At 36.0% G+C, this 15794-nt stretch overlaps 1 protein-coding gene and 1 long non-coding RNA gene across 4 annotated transcripts in view; one reads left to right on the forward strand and one right to left on the reverse strand.

Annotated features, from left to right (window-relative positions):
- adgrb3 (adhesion G protein-coupled receptor B3) overlaps positions 1-15794 on the forward strand; it is a 179555-nt gene that overhangs the window by 142370 nt on the left and 21391 nt on the right. The window lies entirely within an intron of this gene.
- On the reverse strand, positions 5695-11415 carry LOC148646461 (uncharacterized). The gene is made up of 2 exons (XR_015927895.1): positions 10586-11415; positions 5695-6389 (listed from the first exon to the last, which is right to left on the reverse strand). It is a non-coding gene; the product is annotated as an uncharacterized LOC148646461 (long non-coding RNA).

Genomic DNA, 15794 nt, shown 5'->3' on the forward strand with positions numbered 1-15794 from the left:
CTCACTTTACTGTAGTATCCCTCCTACACTAGTTTCAATGTGGGAGAAATAACTCCACTCTCAGATTGTGCAGCCTTTTCTCTGAAATGAAGCCATCTGCTTCTTATTCACACTGTGGTCTGACAGTCCCAACAGCATCAGTTAGCATCAGCTAAAGACGTAATGTGTCTCTTCCTCATAACTATGAACATTTATGGCCAACCATCAGTAGCAGGGTCTCTGTTCTCTGACAAACCAAGGGAATCCTGGTAACCTACAGTACCTGATGCTGGGGGCCCTTCACCACATGTGCCCTAACCTCAGAGACAGCTGGCTAACTTGTAGTTTGGATTCAGAACTTCCCAATATGGTCTATGGATGCTCCAGTATAGCATTTTCTCCCCTTTTCCTGTCTCCAAATGAAGCCCATTTTTTATTGTAAAACTCTGTAAAAAAGTGTCTCTTCTCAGTGCCTTTTGCTGTATTTGCATTCTTAAGCTTTTAAAAGTTTAAAGTTTTCACTATCTCTCCACCTCATGCTGCAGTTTTCAGTTTTCTTGAATTTTGACTGAAACTATCAGGACCCTTTTCTAATTTAAATTTACCTGCAATCTGCAGCTTTGATACAAAAAAAATACCCAGTTTATACTTGCTTTCTTAAATCTGTGTTAACAAGAGACTAACTTTAGGATTCCCTCCTTGTATTCTGTGATTTCATTCAACAGGGTATTTGTTATGTGATGGGTTTCTACCCAAAGAATACTGACTGGTTGGTGTGAAACCTGCCTGTCAATGAAAAATAAAACATATTGATGCTCTGTGATAGGTACAACTTGTAGTTACATTACATTTTAATGTATAATAACGGCACATGATAGTGTTGTGGTATTGTAGTCTATTGGCCGATTTTAGTCTTATCTTTGAAAACACAACTAGTGTAAACCTGATACCATCAGGAACTATTAACTATTTATCTTCCAGCGGGTTTGAGCTCCTTGTTCCAGACATTATAATGGTTGTAAAAAATAACAAAAATAAAGGTAGTGAGTTTACTATGTGAAGCCCATGTTTCGTACAGTACTTTAGTAGGGCATGACTAGTTGTACGGTATAAGTATTCAGAGTGTTATTTTTCATTTTTATGTATCGGTTGTTTTGTGGAATTACAACGTTCTCTTAAAGGCACTCCAGCCATTTTGTGTTTCTGGCTTTATTGTGGAAAGCTTATCAGTGGATTTAAAGTAATGCATAATTCAAATAATAACACTGAATGTAGCTGCCAAAACGAAGAAGTATATTTACAGACAAAAAAAATACTAAAAGTGCTTTGAGGTGCTGCAATCTTGATTCATGAGTCTTTCATCTCAGTAGATGTGTTTTTTTGTATGATTGTGCTCTCCAGCAGCATTTTTGAACTGCTGAAGAAAGCTGAACTGTTGACATTTTGTTATATGTCACTTGTATTCACCCTTGAGAGATTTCATTTCTTTTATCTGATGAGCATGTTCACTGCTAGATGAGGAGAGATGTTGCCAGAACATTCTTCGAATTCAACGGTTTTGACATTAGATTCAGCAGCATTTTACTTCCTCTTTCATTCCTTTGAAGCCCTTTCTCTGAAAGGAGCTCTGTGCTCACAGTCCTGCCATGTTCACGTTTTGACTCAGCCAGAGGGCTGGATTGGCTCAGGAGCTCCTGAGGCATTGTGGGTGTCCGTGCACAGCAGGGTGATGACAGCTTCATTGTCCTCACCTTGTCACCATTCTCTGCGCTGCTCTCTCTCTGCAGTCACATATCTGTTTTTGTATGTACAGGACTCTTGTTTCTTAAAAATGGTCGGAATGTTTCAGGATGAAGGTTGTTGTTTTTTATTTGGGTGCTTTTGATAGGAAACCTAAGGGTATGACTTCAGAGAAGAAAAAGCTTATATCACTGTCATTTGGAATGCTGACTTGAACTGAAATGTTGTCTTTGTTTATTAGATTCTATGTCACATTTTAGAGATTTTCTTATCTTTTGGGATGTTTTGGATTTCCAGTGTTTGTGTGAGCAGTGAAGCAAACATAGACTTTAGAGGGTACTGTATGTGAACTACAGTGATATACAGTACCATTGTTTTTAGTATTGTAATCCTGTTACATCAGAGAGACCCATTGTGTGAATGTCTGCAGTTTGTTTCATGCTAACATAAACATTTTCAAAGTTTAAGTGTTAGGAAAGCTTGTTTTTTTTTGTATGCTACTCAGTCTTATTAGGAGTACTGTCAAAAGGAAGGTTTTTGTAGAAATTCAATGCTTAGATATGTAATTTAGTTTTTAGGGGTATGTCCTGAAAAACTGATCTCCTGCTATTTGAAGAAACATTCAGTGAGGTCTTCATACAGATCTATAAATACCCCCTAATTCCACTCTGCTCTGTTTACACACTTTGTTTTACTTTTAAGACTGGAATATTTAAACATTCTGAGCAACTTTCAATGCAAGCATGATGTGTAATCATACTACTGCCAGTGCTTGGCTTTACAGGGCCTGCTGTGACTCTTTGCTTTGCACATATTTTATCTTTTGGCTCAGAGCAATTAGCTTTTGTTTTCGCCTGTCTCTGTAATACAACAGCTTAGAATTCCTGGGCCTTCTTTTCTTAGCTGCTATGTTGTAATAATAGCTGTATAAAATGAAATATACCCGCATGTATGTGCTTGTCAGCCTGAGGTTTAGCTTCAAAAACATTAGTTTGAACCTCCGGTTTTATTATTTGTGCTTCGTGTACCATACTATTTTTTGTAAAACCACCATTTATATAATTGCCTTCAGTGTTTCTAAATTCAGAACAGCGTGTGGTTTATTAGAATCCATCTCTTTGTTGTCAAGATATCCTGTGGGATTGGAGTCTCTGAGCTGTCATGTTCTGCTGTCATTTGTGTTTTCTTAATAGTGAACATGAAAAATAAGAAAAATAGCTCAGAAGCACTGTAATAATAATGGTGGATATTTTGTATGGTATGCGTATAATATCAAACATCAATTGCGACAAAACAACTCAAGATGATAAACTAAAAACAATTACTTCTTGCAAGCTTCACTACTATTCCAGTAAGTACTTCATAGTTTCTCATAGTGTCTCTTCAGTATTGGCCAAGAACTGGTACATGATGTCCATATGTGACTTGTTTTTCAAATGTTTTTCAAGATCCTTAAACAGAAGGTACTGTATTTAGAAGGTCAGGAGTGCCTTAAGTCATACTAGCATGAAAAATTTTATCTGCCCATTTTAATGGTAAATTTATCTTATATCAATCTGCATAAATGCCTGTATATACTAAAGTTATTAAGTGATCCAGAATTTCTGTAATAAAGCAAGCACACAAACCCAAGCACATGCATTGTAGATTCATGATGCCATGTGGTGATGCCATCATGATGTCAGTATAGAATGCTCATTCCAAAAGATTCTAAAGACCCAGTCTGAAGATCAATTTTTGCTCCTTTTTGTTTGAAAGAAGCATTTATGAAAGCAGGGAGTCACCTACTCCAGGTTTTTGCTTTGCTCAGTCTGCCATTTTGTCCGCTCATCAGTAAACATCAGCCAACATTTACTCGCTGCTGGTGCCTGCACCACTTCCACCTCAGGCTAACCCAAGCCAACCTCGGTGCCAATAGCTTCACGTTACTCCTTCCACGACAGTGCAGCATCTCCCACAACCCATCATGGAACTCCAGTCCCTACCATCAATCCCTAGACTGGTGCTACTCCAAAACCCTGCATAACCAAACTTTCCCTATTAACCTGGAGCTTGCACACCAAAATCTCCTTTAAAAGACTCTGCATTGATATAACAACATTCATTTAGGAATCTTTTTGGGGTTCTTGTCAGCCTCACACTTATGGTCAGCCAGGCAAGTTACACCAAGTTTTCAAATGCTATCCCTTTAATCCATTGTCTTTACACGATTATTTAAAGTTTGACCAAACTATTGAAGATATACATGTCTGGGTGTGGCAACAGATCATTTAGGGCCACAGGTAGGACATCTTGGTCTTTTGCATGGAAATGTACCTTTTAAAAATAGAAACGTGAGTGACCATTCTCACTGCAGTGTATTGTTTTTTTTTCCCTTCATTTAAAATGAATGGAGGTGTTTTACAAATCAGTGCTGTGGCTTGGTCTTGCACTGTGTCTTGTAGTTTCCTGTTGGTTGGATGTTCTTCTACAGCAAACAGGTCATGATGATAAAGTACAGAGAGTGGCAAGGGAAACACAGAAAAGTCATGGACTGAGCCAAAAGTAAAAATAAAACACACTTGTAATATCACCCACAGTTTAACATATTATATGAGTGCTTCTGAGCTGCAGGAAGATACATAAGAAAGTGATGTAGGTGTTTATGTAGAGAATACAGTGTGGAATGTGAATCTAAGGACACTTTAGCTATTGAGCCCTACTGGTAATACCCAGCTCAGTCTGGGTTACCATACCGCAATAAAGATTGTATTGGCTTAGAAAGAATTCAGACAAGTGCAACCAAAATGGTTCATGGTCTCAGAGCATGTTCACTGGGAGAACTAAATCTCTTTAGTCTAGAACTGAGGAGATTTAGAGAGGATTTGATCTAAGTATATAAAATCCTATTCAAAATGGGGTACTTGTACAGTATATAGCTAGGTTCAATCTCGGGCACTGTTTCACATTCAGCAGTGAAGCAAGGGTCACAATAAGACCTTTAAGTGTAACTATTTAGAGCAGAGAATTCAAAACACTTTTAAACTTTTACTCAGAGAATAGTGGGTATCTGGAACAGACTCACTAGCCAGGTGGTTGAGGCCCAAAGTCTGGGCTCCTTTGCGAACTGTTTGGATGAAATATTTAGATTAAGTTAGATACTAAACCACCTAACAAGTAAAATGTGCCAAACGGCCCACTCTCATTAACAGACCTTTTTTATATACTGTTTTCTAATCGAGGAGATATTTTAGTGCATTTACACCTTCGGTATTGGAAATAAAAGTGTTTTGGATTATAATGTAAAAAGAATGAGATTTTCACAGTAGTGCTCTTCTTTGAAAGATTCCAATATTTACAAAAAAAACATAGAGCCCTTAACATAAGGGTTTGGAATTATCATTAAGAAAACTGGATTTCAGTTCAATAGGGCAGGAACAGGTGAATCTAATGGTATCATAGACACAGTTAATATATATCTGACAAAATAATCCTCATACTTAATCAGTCCCTGTGTACATTCATGTAATGCATTCATTCAGTATACAGCATTTTTGATTTTGACAGTTGTTATTTTCAGGCCACTTCTGCCCTTATTCTGTATCTGCTAATATTGTATCTTAACCTAGAGCTATGGAATTCTGTAAAATAAGCATTGCTATGAACTTTCCTGTTATCACTTCCTCTTGACAGACCTTTACATGTTTTCTCAATTTTTCTGTTGGGACAATATCTGTGTACTCTGCATGTACTGTTAGTACATTTAGTCCTTACCAATTTATGTCTTGTGATCCATACATGACCATATAATAGGATCATGTGGGGCACATTTCTGTTAGTATTTCAGCTTTTGCTGTAAAGTGTTTTGGTCTATTGTTTGTTAGCCTACACTGTATGTGGTCCTTGTGGTGGAAATTGTGGCACTTTGAACTATTTTTTTAAAACGTCCTGCGTAAATGATGTATCCATGGAAAAAAAACACTGTTTTATACTGTCTTTAATATTTGCAGCATTTAATTTTTACAGTTTAGCTGATGCCGTTGTGTAATTTACATTCAAAATATGCAAGTTAACAAAAACTGAAATTGGTCAATAAAAGACACTGATAGACACTGAAAAAAGACACTGATAAATGAAAACCTATAAGTATACAGTGTACAATAAGTGAAACAGAGGAGACACAGGTCAGAGTCTGATTATGGACATAAAAAGCTGTCATCTAACTCATATGTGTGATATCCCATTGAGAATGTTTCCACAATGCACATCTACTACACCAATAACAAATGATAAAACAGCACCCTAATGGGCAACCCAGGGATCAGCAGCATTTCCAGTGTATTCTGAATCATATCAAAGTCAATGTAAATTAGGTTAGTAGTTTGTTGTACATTATTTTCCCTCATACCCATATCTCAGCACTGATTTCCAGTGGTGATTTTAAGATGCACTGCTTTGATCTGTGGCAATTAAAGCTTTGGCAGGGATAGTGGTTGTTAAGTGCTCGGCTCCAGTCAAGCTGGGCTATTAAGGAAAGATTCAGGGATGCTTCTAGAATGGTATACCCAAGCCCTTGTGGTCAGCACGGACGATGAGGCAGAGGGTCCTGCTGTTGCTGCAGCTGCTGCTGTTTTCATGCTGGGCATGACTCCCAAACTAAAGCCATCACAATCCAGCCACCAGAGCAACACCTTCTCTTTGCATTTGTGAGATGTCAAAAGAGAATACAAACAGGATTTAATTGCACTGAGAAAATCGCATCTGAATTGTGGAGTTAATTTAGCCGGTGTCAGAGTCGGGATGTTTGTCAAACATGTGCTTGCCCTAGGGTGACACATGCTCCGCTGAAATGTTCTTGCTAGTTAAGTGTATACTCAGTCTTTCTGGAGCTATATTTCTCCCAGATGGAAATAACAGCTTAGCTTGAAACAAAGCAGGAGACTGATTCAGAACATCTTGTCCACAATTAATCAACATTCAAGCAAGAGTTGCTTGGATTTCTTTTCCAATTAACATTGCAGAGGTGCTGTATTTAGTGTGAAAAAATTACAGTGCTGGTCTTCAGCTAGATCAGGACTACATCCTGCTGGTGACACCTGAAGCTTTGTGAGTGCTGGGGGACTGGACATCCCAATAAGCTCTTATTCTGAATCTTGGAAGCACAGCCTTGCAGAGTTTTCAAAGGGCACTGGAACAAAGTAATATTTTAATTTATGGCCCAGCTTGTAAAACATTTCACAAAAATGACTGGTGTTCTAAAGTGTAGTAGAAGACAGATTGTGAGAAAAGGGTTGTGATTTCAACCTCCTATCTCTGTTTTTAATGAAAATGTATTCTTGCAGATGTCCTGATGTTTTTATACAGGTATATCATATCAACAGTATTGGCTATAGCATAAAAAGCCAATACTGTTATGTTTTTCATAGGTTGTATATTAAAATAAAGGGCTTATCAGATCCAGCTTTACATGCTCTTATTGTAAAAAACTTTATCTTAAGAGAAAACAGTCATTAAAATGTCTCTCTTATCCTGTATTTTATTATAAAATGTAAAGGTGTGTAAAAATACGGTTTCATGCACATCTGTATTCTGTGGTGCTAAAGTTAGCATAGTCACTTTATCCCATTCTAACTTGAATTGAATTAATAATACTATAAGGACTATCATTTTGTTCCAAAGTGGACGTTTCTTAATAATGGTGATGTCATAGCATGTGAGAATCACATTTATCAAACTACTTACATCATGTTTTAGAAATGTGCAGCTGTTTTAACAATTTCTCACCTCTTGTTTATGCAAATAGTAAAATCAAATCATGTGAGAACTAAAAGAATGTTGAGAGTTAAAATATTTGTATTCTTCTCAAAAGACGAATTAGTAAAAGGATTCACAATGCAAGTAAGTAAAATGTCTGTAAACCATTCAAAACGAACATGCTGTTCAATAGATACATACTGTAAATGTGTAATCTATGCTCTTTTGTATTTTGTATCAGTTGTATTTCTTGTTTCCAAACTTCCTCTTGCTTCAGAGTTTATTAACAAACAAGCAGTTCTGTTTTTCCCACAGCAGGAGATACAAATAAGAAATGAAAAAAACATAAATTCCCAAGCACCTTCCTGCTTCTGTGATTAGTAGATTGTAGTAATCCCTAATTGGACATTAATACAGTGATTGAAGTAATTAAGAACCCCTGACCTATGGCACATCTCCTACTGCCAGGGAGCAACTGCATGCTCTGTTAATTTTCAAGAAGCATCATGCTCTTTATACAGTATATAGAACCCTAAAACATTTTACTTCTTGTCATTGTAAATCATGTACATAGAAAATTAGGCCAGTTTTCATGCTATATCCCAGTGCTCAATGCAGACCAACAATGGTTTAGTTAATGCTTTTGGTATTTATAAAGAGGGCTTATATGTAGAATTTTGCCCCAGGTTTATAATGTTGGGAACTATTTACAAACTTTAGAAAAGAACAGACTTTTTCCAGAGGATAGGTCCTGACATCAAAATCAGGATTAGAGTAAGTACAATACTTTAGAGAAAACAGCAACTTTATTTCCTGAAAATGTTATGTTGCAATTTTGATAGTGCTATGAGAGATACTATTAAAGTAGTGTTTCTCCTGGCAGTTGTTGTGTTTATTATGTTTGTAAACACCTGCCATCGACTATCAGCATGCACCTGACGGCCAATGTTTTCATCAAGCCTGCTTCATGACATGCAGATCAGTTACTGTTCTGTGAAGCTGCACAAGGGTAATCTAGGTATTGAGTGGATGAAAACAATTAGATTTGCAAATGCAAGATTAAGATTACAGCTAACACTTTGAGCATATTTTCTAGAAAGACACATTATCCAATCTGTAAATCTTTTCTGTTGTATGATGATTTTATTTCTATTTCATTGAGGGTGTACAGTACTGTATATACAGGCATGTCTGAAGTGTTCTATATTGTATATACAACTTGATGACAAGGAATTTGATGTTGTGAAAAAGTATCCGTATCTCAGGCAAGGAATTTGCAACGATTGGTAATCCAGAAACAAAGGTACAAAATTAAATTCAGACAAATCTGACCTTTTTTAGCTTTGATGAAGCAGAAAGATCTTGTTTGCCTTGTCTTTTAAAAGCAGTCAAAGTACTAAAGTTCATAAAGGATTTGAGTAATGAATGTAACCTTTCTGAGGGAATCTGCTGAGAAGGCACTGTCTCGATTGATACTCAACTGCAGGGCTGTACTGACCCACCAAGTTATAGACTCTGTAGCTGAATGTGTATAACTAAATTAGCAATGACACTGACAAAATCATATTAGTGTCATATTAATCCAGGCATTGTCTAAAGGGACAATAGTTGGCATGAGTTATATAGGTGTGATATATGACTAAATGGTCATATAAGATAAAACATATTTTCAAGGTTGGTTTTATTAATGGTTTGAATAAAACCATTAATGGTTTTATTTTTAGAAAACCCTTTGGCAGCATACTTCAGAGATGATCAATGCAGAAATGGAAATCTGTAAGAATTTTGAATTTTTTGTGTAGGAAATTAAGATAATTATTAAGAGCTACATCATTTGTTTCATGTAAGCAGTCATGCAAGTTTCAGTGTTAGGGCCATTCCTACCTGATAAATAACTCTTAGAAATAGATATTGTAGCTAGTAGAGTGTGCAGATAATAATATGGGAGGCCAGCATTCTCCAGTAAATAGTCTTGATGCATTGTATGTAATATTATATTAACATTATTTAGAAAAGATTTACAAATGGGCAGAATATGTTAAATTATATTTATTATAAATAAAACCTAATTTTGTTATATATAGAAAAAAACAGTGCCTGACAGTTGACAGTTGTGCCAGCTTTTCAAACTTTTGGGGTTCCTCTTCAAAAAATGCATTCCCATTAACATAACATTCTTCTGCCCCAACCCTTGATTAAACTAAGAGAATAAATCTACAATGCCATTATTGTAGATGATTATTTTTAAAAATTAAAATCTAACCAATTGAATTTGTTACATTTAATGGTTGCAAAACAGAAATCAGCTTCAAAACTTCATGCTGTTGTTAGGGAGAATGTGTGTCTTTAATGTTGGACTCGTCAGAATAACGTTACTTACATCGATGTCAGTGAAATAGAGCCTTCTGAATATGGAGCACTGACATGAATTAAATATATTCTCGATAAATGCAGATTCCACCTTTTCAGAAAACTCTATTAAGCTCTTACCTCTTAAACAATAGATCAACAAATAATAATCATCAAAGTTGACTACAGAATCCGGGAAAATAAATTGTTAATGTTGCATTGTAAATGTGCAGTACAATGGTAATCTTCCAGTCACGTACAAAATAATAATACTTTTCCCCTGCTTTAGCAATAATATAATAAACAAATTGGGGGAGCTTGAGTTGGCATCCGTGATGTCTGATAAAAAATTAAAAAGGACACAGTGTTTAATCAGTGTCATTGTCCAGACAATGGACAAGCACAAAATAACAATCGGATACAAAGAAAATAGCTTTGAACACACAACTGGGTATGTTATATTGATACTGTTCAACACCCTTATTAAGAATAATGTGTACAGTCTTAATCTCCATATCACATAAAACACAAGAGCAGTAGTTCTCAGTCCTGGTACTAGAGAACTCCTGAGGCTATGGTTTGTGTTTCAACCGGACCTGTAGTCACTAGTGCTAATTTATTTCAATTGTCTGTTTAAAGCCTTTTTAAATTTGCATTCAGCTCTGAAAAAGCTGAGATTTGTAAGTAGACCCTGTGCTAATTAATGCATTTCAGGATTTTTACTATTCAGGTGTGCTGGCTGAAATCTAACCAACTTGACTTCAACAAATAGAAAAACACTCACTGTTGGATTTGCCTCACTGTCCTTCCCACCTGTGTCTGTTCATCATCAATTAATCACCTGTTGTGACAGAAATAAGGGAGCAAATTCTTAATTAATTAATTAGTTGAGGATAGACTGCATTAAGTTCTGTGTGCTGACATTGTTGTAAATAATGAAGTGTAACTCAAGTTTTTGTGAAACCCAAGACTGAGTGCAGTAAGTTTGAACCAACAAGCAGATTGCTTACTGGCACCAATTAGCACTGGTGATTAAGGACCCAGTTGGAACGAAAACCAGCAGAGTCACCCAGGAAAAGGACAATGAACCACTGAGATGGAGGATTCCAAATAACTTGAACCAGAGTCACTCCAGGTCTCAAGGGCATGTCTCATTAGTGCACTTCGAAAGAAATTATTTTTTTTAGACTAAGTGAATGATAGCAAAAGACATTTGTTATTGTTGGATTTCGAAATTATTTTAAAGGAAAGAAATTGAGTTGTTGTTTAAACTGATTCTCACACAGAAAGCAAATAGAACCTTTTTAAAATCATTTCCAATAGCTGTGTTAGAAAAACACATTTTATCTCCAGAGAACTGGCAGAATGCACAATAAACATTCAAGCCATGTTGTAGAGGCTAAAACACAAATGACCTGATGCCATGACAGAATCAATTAGGTCAAATGAAGCTGTCTGTCTTGTTCCTGTAATGAAATATTGTTAAGCCCCTATAGTTTGTACTGTATCTGATATCCCTCGGAAGATGTTTGGGGTAGTGCAATTGATTGAATAGAGACAGACCTGCTGTAGCGACATTCTTTGACCTTTTAGACCATCTTACACCTCATCAACAAACACCCAAACCCCATGAAGCTCTGCAGTCTCCCAGCATTATTTGTCTTTTCTTCCTTTTGTGTTTTAGATTTCAATCATTTTATTTTATATATATAATGTGACTCTTAATGCTTTATAATTCAGCATTGCCATGGTAATACATTGTGTAATCTCTAAGCAGTTTTGCATTAGTCTAGCTAATTAAATTAATGACTGATAGTCTTAAAAGCCAACATTGCTACTGTTTTTATAAGCCAATACTGTGTGAAATATAATAATAGAGATAAATGTGTTTCATATTAAGATTAAAATGTATTTGACAAAAAATAAGCACGAATCTCTTAGGAACATTGTTTAGTGCTATGAAATTGTATTGGATAATACTATAAAATTACCAAATTAATTTGTTTTTTTCTCTTCTGCTTTTTGCTAATAGAAATAGATTGAAATTATATTTTTGTATGTAATGCTTTTATTTTATGTTCCAAAGTACAACAATTAAAGAGTCAAGATTCAAGAGTGTAAAGCAGTTTTTGCAAACAAAACAAAAAAAAACTTGGAACCCAGTGTCAAAATGTGTGCTTTTGTCTTCTGGATTCCAATTGCTACTGAGAATCATGCCATCCCACACACACCAGAAAAGCCTGCAAGGTCATAATGCATGGCTACATTTTAAAATGTAAAAGACGAACAAGCAGAAAAACTCTTTAAGCATATGTATATTTTAAATTTTTTTTTATATCATTGACAGTTTCCATGATTAATGTGTCATTACAATATAAAAAATCTTTTATTCATTTACTACCAGTTTACCTTATACAGTAAAAGCTCTGTTAAGGGGCATTTTGTGCTTTTAAAGATTTAATTTATTCTAGTCTTCTAGTGATTGCTAATGTAGGAGATGGAAAAATACGTGTCCTTTACAATAAAATGTTTGTTCATATGGCGACATGGGTTGTTAGCATTTCAAAGCCTTATTTAGGAATGACAGCATGATGAGCACAGCAGCACAGTAAAGATTTAAGCGGGTGAATGTGAAAGACTTACAGGCTTTGTGTTTGTTAAAGCGTTCTGGAGTCATTGCTTCTGTCTAGCAGAACTGCTGCTATTTGGTACCGGTATTTGGTACTAAAGCCAAAACCTTTCTGTTGTTGTTGTGGCTTTCATGTTTAATTCCATTATGTAACTGTTTACAAGCGTGAATCAAACTCATCTGTCATACCAGTTTTTGTATTTAATTAATGCTTTTAAAAGAACTGCCTTATCAGGAATATAACATTTAATTTTAAAAAATGTTTTATTTTTTCTTCTACTGACGTCAGTTCTGTAATATGTTGAGGCAGTTTTTACCTCAGTTCCTGGGTTGCCATGGAAACTGAGACAGTGGGCTCAATAACAGCATCTTCCAGCAATCTGCTTTTACAAAAGGCACAATGCTGGGAGAATTTCATAGGAAAGTTATTTCAGTTCCACCCCTCCTCTACTGGCGTATATTTAAAACTAGCCCTGATTTGGAGCAAGATGTCAGTGGGGCTCAATGCCAGTATGACTTTCCCCAAAGAGCATGTAATGTACATTTGTATATCTCTCACACACAGTACTGTTGCGCCTGTGACATCACTCTTGTCTAAATTGTTCCTGGAAGAAGTCCGTGGGCTTAAGTGCTGAAATAGGAGAACTGAATTCCAAAACTATATACAGTAGGGTAAATGCAAATTTCAGGGCTATGTGGTAAGATAATAGTGGGAAATAACAGGATATAACAATATAAACAATATTACTTTAGATATAGTAAGAAATGAATGAATTGATTAATATAGAGCTATGTTAATATGGTTTTGGCTATGCTTTTTGTACAGAATATTTGTTTTTAGTATAGTGGAAGATAAACTCAATGAAATGCCTAGTATCTCAGTAATAGCACAACTTCATCATTGTCTGCATGTGCTTGGAGACCTCTCTGCATTTACACAACTGGCAAGTTCACATGCATCATCATGATTCCTTTGCAGTCTTTACCATCCAGATCAATGCACTAACAGAACTAATGTGTCTTGCAGTGTTCTTTTGTGGAGTTGCTGCTACCTGATACCCAGCAACTTTCCTGCCTGCAGCCTCACTGCAGTTTTGCTCTGCAGTTACAGTGTGTACAGTATATACTGCATCTAGAATATGTAAAGAATATTAAAGACTGTGCCTCTGAATGTTGTCACTCCCTGATGCTTTATCCTGTCCTGTCGCCAGGACTTAACTGGTTTGCTGCTATGCAACAGAATTCCAGCTTTTTGATGAATCATTGTAAACTTTAATATAATGGAAGTGTATACTCAGGATCTGAAAGCTGTGGTCAGCCTGATGACTTTAGGTTTACTGCTGTGAACCTGGGAAACTAAAATCAAAGTCAAATTTAACTTATTTTGCTCTACTTTAATATTGGCCTGCGATTTTGTTTTACTCCGCTAAACACCTAGTAAAGTACGACTTATTGATCTATAATTACGTGGTTCTTGGTCTTGTTTCAAAGATGCTTTAAGAGGACCTGATTCATAGCTCAGTTTTGAAAGAAGGTGGGATACAACTAAAGTCTGGAGATTTGTTTATCTTAATTGCTTTTAGTACTGTAATTGTAGCTCTTCTGCCTGTTATATTCATATTATTTAATTTAAAACTTTTCTTAGCATGAGACATTTTATTTTTTTCTTCTTTGGTAAAATCTTAAAAAACTAATACATAGCCATTTCTCTTTCATCAACTAAATGTTTCTCATTCCTTTGTTTCCAAGATCTTTGAATGTTTCATATGGAAAGTTTGCTTCACCTGCCTTTTCTTGGAGCTGGTCTGCTCTTTGGCTAATGTTCACCACCTCCAGGGAGAAAACACACTGCTGTTGACTCAGGGTGCGTGAAAGGGCCCTGATGACTCATTTGTTAGGGGATGTTATCTTAAGTTCGGTGCTCATGACAGACTGCTGTATTCTACTTCTCAGGAAAGTTGGATAACCTCTTCTCTGTGCTCTCTGTGTTGTTACTCTGATGGTTTTAGTAAGACATGGTGTGTACAGTATTACCAATTCCTGCAGCTCATGGAGTTAAGCATTTCTGAATCCTGGACATTGTAGGAAACATACAGTTAAGCTTTTATTTTCACCTATATTCTCATTCTTACAGCAAAAAAGCAGAAAACACACCAATAGCTTGTAAATAGTTTAAAGAAAACTTAAATGTAATGAAAAATGCCAAAAAATGAATGCCAAAAATAAACTTATATTAACAAAGTATACAGTGCAAACTGTCCTTCTATTTTAGATGTATGAAAAAATTGTACATACTGCATGCTCCAGTGCCTTCTTAGTTTGCTATCTTAGCCATTACCTAATTGGTGGTGCAGAGGTTTGTGTTTGTGAGTTATAGATCTTCACAAAAGAGTCGTTGTCTCAGGAATGTTCATTATTGTTGAGCAGATAATGGGAGTCACTTCTCCTCATTAAGCACTGATGAAATCCACAGACAGCAAGAGAGACCAGACAGGGAGAGGGAACCACAAGGGGGGCAGGCAGGTGGACTCTGTCCAATACTCTTTATGACCTGAGGTGAAGCAGTGGAGAGTCGTGTTGAAACATTTAAAATACTTGATTACTTGATCAGAAATCAGTCTAGAGTGTATATACAGTATATATATTTGAACCCTTAAACAGCAAAGATGGTAAGAAACTAGTTAATTTAACAGGATTAACAAAAAGTGAAATATGTACTGTTACATCTAGTTCAAAAGGAGTGTCATTTTTAATTGGATAAGTTATGCTTAAGCTTTTAGTACACAGTTATACAGGGTCAAAGATGCTTTAGGAGGACCTGATAGCTCAGTATTCTTTCTTTGTGCTTCTTTACTTGGATCATGTCAGCTTAAATTTCAAATATGTCATGTAGGAAATGACTTGACTGGTGGATTTTAAACTGTTCATCATCTATTAACTGCAGTTTAGAACAGACAAGCTATTTACGATCATCACTCTTCATTATTAAATCCATTCAAGGCTAAACTCGTCTGTATTTTAGTCAGTTAGTTTATTTAGCTGTCTGCAATTGTCAGGCTTGAAATTATTTCCTTCCACCATCAGAATCCTTTTTGAATTGCTCTGCCTTGATATAGTTGTATTCTCTGGTCTTATCTTAATGAAATCATGCTTGAATAACCTTCCCCTTGTAACACACAACTCATTAAAATGCATCCACTGACCAGTGAGCAAATACAAGCCCTAGCAATCTCCTGAGCACACAAACGTGGTGTGGTCTTTAAGGAGAGGCAGGCCATGCTCTGTATTTCTCTCAGGAAACGTGCATATATCGGTTTGAAAATCTGTCCCTCTAAGATTTACAGATCAATTTTAGATTAAGGGC

Source organism: Lepisosteus platostomus, chromosome 17 (assembly GCF_059453375.1).
Source record: "Lepisosteus platostomus isolate fLepPlt1 chromosome 17, fLepPlt1.hap1, whole genome shotgun sequence".
Lineage (NCBI taxonomy): Eukaryota > Metazoa > Chordata > Actinopteri > Semionotiformes > Lepisosteidae > Lepisosteus > Lepisosteus platostomus.